The following is a 4,059-nucleotide window of genomic DNA, read 5'->3' as shown; positions in this document are numbered from 1 at the left end:
TTCTTTTATGGAATTTAAAGTCCTGGAAGATGCTACACCGTCTGACATTAGCCACTCAGGGTGAACACTTAGTAGCTGATCTCCCAGCAACCAGCACAAAGCGACTAGACATTTCAGAAGAATCAGGAAGTTAAAGACAAAGAAATGATTGAAGGTAGGGCCATTCTGAAGGTAAATATGTACTATGTGGTGTTGCTGGTTGCTGGTGGTGAAGGCTGGGTTAGGGTCTTTGGAGAATAATGCTACAGACAGGAGTGTTGAGGAAGCAGATCCCCAAGAAGAAATCCTACCATTTTGGATGCCTGGGGGTAGCCAAGAAAGTCAACTGTGTTTGAATACCACTGGCTAAGATTCAAGGTGATGGCAGAAAGGAAAGAGAGGAGTCTGGCCCCAGCTGGAAGTCTCCCTTCCTACATGGGCAGGGCAACTGGCAGGGAAAGCGGACAAAGAGTCTCATGTTCTGCTTGTGGATGCTTTTAGAGGCTGAAAGACTGTGGCTATTTCCAAGCCAAGAAGTTCTACATTCTCCAGCAACAGGCTTGCTCTGAGTGTGCTCATGTCACATTTCCACAACACAGAAGACTTCATGCAATGTGTGTCAGAGCCAAAACACCATTGCCATAGTTCAGAAAGATACTTCTATGTGTGACATCACCAGCTTGCATGCCCCATGGTTGTGGCATCCATGCTGAGTCCTGGAGGTCATAGAAAACCTTACACAATAGGAAGTTGTTGTTTAAGTAGACAGGGGTCTTTAAGAGATGACATTTCTATGTGATAGTCATATGCTGACTATCTCTAGCCTAGGATGAATAGAAGGCATAGAGTTTTCCAGAACCATAGTCCAGGTATCTATAGTTGAGCTCTGGAGTTAGAGAAGGTGTCATGGTCACTCAGGTCCAGGCAGTAGTATCTGGAGGTCAATCATTAGGAAAAGTGGGATCAAAACTCTAAGAGTTAAGTGCTTAGGAATCTCCCCTGACCCCAGGGAAGCACATTCAACAGAGTAAGACTGGGATTTGGAGGGAAGAAGCTGATGGAAAGAATCATGAGCACACAGAATACCCCTGTCTAGTTCAGAGACCCAAATCCTTCATGTGCAAATTGGTTGAAATGCACAGCTTCTAGTACATGAAGACCCGATTTAATTAGCAAAGGCAAACATGCTCAAACATCACACCACATCGCCTTACACATCTATGGCAGACGTCATTAATCAATCATTGCCGTCTTTCCAGCCTGGCCCAATCACAGTCTCAGAATCCTTCTTAACACCTTGCTTCAAATAGCTGCGCCAGGGGGAGCTATCCATGGTACTGTCCAGCCCTTGGCCCCAGATTCTCCCTACACTGCTCCGTGGCTCGCTAGAGTGGCTTGCCACGCTGCCGCAGTTCTTGCAGCTGAAATCTGCTCTGACTCGGTCCCTTCTGTGTGATTTCAGCAAGTCCTGCTTGCTCACCACTGGGTTCTGGGCCTTAATCTGAGTCAGACAGCCCCCTCTCAGCCTAATTCTGCATCTGCCACAGCTTTCTTTGGCTGTCTAATGCATCAGGCTCCATGTGAGCAACAGCTGCCCCTCGCCCACAGAAGACAAAGCTCATTATTCACAAAACTCCAGTGTGAATGGGTGAGCACAGCTCCATCTAGGCAGAACGCACAACTAGCTGGTTACTCAAGTCAGTTCTGGCTGCTTCACGGGACTCACCTCGGATTACAAGAAACCGTTGAGTCAGATATCACCAGCCCTGTTCTATGTTATGCATCTCTCTACCCAGTTGGAGGACTTGGTGAGGTGGCACGTACATGCCATCCCAACCTGATGCTAAGAAGCCAGCTTTGAGGAAACCACCCTTAATTTTCTCCCTCTGCTCCAGTAACTTCTACAGATATGTCTGAACATTTCTCTTTGCTACTAGTCTCTGTCATGGTTCCCTTTGGCTCTGAGTGCTGCATGGGCCTGCAGGAAATTTCCCTGAGTTTGTTTAGCTTAGGAATAATTCAATCAGTCACTTGTCTGTTCCTGGTGGAGTAGTTGCAGCTCTATATATCTTTCCAACATTTTCCTATTTCTGAAACCTAGCCTCATACTGTGGACAAACGTTTACATTCTGGGGAAATTAGAAGCTTTGAAAAGAGTTGAGACTCAGACACTAAGACCGAAAGTGATTCCAGGTGGGCCTCCATGAAATCAAGCTAACAAAGAAGCAAGCACACATATATAGAAAGAGAATAAACTTAGTCTAAGAAATACGTTTAATAGCAAATGTGTTCTAAGCAGCCCTGACTTCAGGTTCCATTGCACACCCCAGCACTGGTAGTCCTCAGGGCTTACTGCTGCGAAGGCAGACACTATTCCAAGACTGACATATGCCACTCATTTGAAATTCACACTACTTGCATGTGGCAGGTGCAGTCAGTATGCACATCCTCAGGAGAGGAGGATGGGCAGAGGCAGGGAGGGGCAGACACTGTACAGGTTACACAAGAGAGGGGAGCAGCAGAGGTAGGGTGGACCTTGTGTGGCCCCCTCATCCGCCATGCCATACTAGGCAGAAACACTGGGAACTGTTGGAATTCAGTAGATTTGCCAAACTGGCCATGGGAATCAAACATGATGATTTCTCTTCCAAGGCAGAATAGGGACTGTTCCTGACTTCTTGAAATCACAGACCTGAGGCCACGGTGACTTGTCAAGATAAAAACACAGCCCCCACCCCCTGTGCTCATCAAATTAGACCATGAGGCACAGTGATTTCCCACCTAGGGAAAAGGGGATGTGCTCTACCTGTGCTTGGGAGCTGTCAATGGTCAGGAACCCTTTCCTACTGCTTCCAGAGGGCCAGTTATGATGTCACAAAGGAGGGTTGTGTGACATATGCTGAGGTGATCCCACTTTCTCATGAGGCTTTTTAAAATCACAATAGTTGTCTGGCTTTATTCTGTTTGTATTCAGGTCTCACCTGGAGGTCGTTCAGTGATGCTGTGGGATTCAAAATATGGAATCTTTGTACTTCACAGGCCATTTGAATCCCCTCATTATTGAAGCTCAAATACTCCCATCTGAGCTGGCTCTGATATCTCCACATGCCAGACTTGCGATTCAAGAGGGGCAAGGCCCTGGCCTCTTTGTGAAGGAAGACCATTCAACAGTGAGCTGTCCCTTCTGGTTCTGACTCCACATGCCCTTATACTCTGAACTAATCCCCTCCTTTCATTTTCCACGGGCATATCTCACCTCTCTTCAAGATTTAGCTTTCAAATTTCCTCACTAAAATATTTTTTGCTATATAAACTTTAACAGTTATTAAACAGTGTTTTCTTTTTGGGTACGTATTGTTTCTGGATATCAAGATGTTAAATATATTTCTTGCTATTGTGATATGATAAAAGACTTACCTTATCTTGCTCTGTCTTCCACTGTACACGCTGTATATAAGGGTCAATGTGACGCTGCTGGAGACGACAATAAATGGATCTAGAATAGTGCATTGTATTTAGTCTGTATTGATCATGGATGCTCTCCTTAACAGCCATATGCAATAAAATAAAATACATTATTTATGAAATGAAAAAAAAAATTCCTCACTAGCCACATCATCAGGGAGAGAATTATAGGACCTCACTTTTCTGATCTTAGAACACGACAGAATAAACTAATGTGTATGAATGAGTCTCTGTTGGCCTATAGATGGCAGGCCCTCCACTAACACAGGTTCCTTTTCCTTTGGGGGTGAAGTAGATAAAAAACATGGTCTTAAAAAAAAAGAAAGAAACGTGGTCTTTTCTTCTGGCTTGAGTCTTCCTTGGCATTGTGCCAAACCATGATTCTATATGGAGCCCTGTCAGATCGTCTTCTACAAGTCCTTCTTCCTCTGCCAACACCCTTGCAGGTCCTTCTTCCCTCATTAGCTAGTGTATATTCCAGGGCAATCCAAATGATTCTAGTATTAACATAAAGTAAGCCACCAAGAACGTGAATTATCAAACTATAGTGAAATTCACATCAGACCAAATGCTGAATCATGAGTGTGGTTCTGGGTAGCTGTGTGAGCTTGAGCA

The sequence above is a fragment of the Vulpes vulpes genome, chromosome 14 (assembly GCF_048418805.1).
Source record: "Vulpes vulpes isolate BD-2025 chromosome 14, VulVul3, whole genome shotgun sequence".
Classification (NCBI taxonomy): domain Eukaryota; kingdom Metazoa; phylum Chordata; class Mammalia; order Carnivora; family Canidae; genus Vulpes; species Vulpes vulpes.
The sequence above is the reverse complement of the archived record's forward strand: the minus strand, read 5'-3'. Positions refer to the sequence as shown.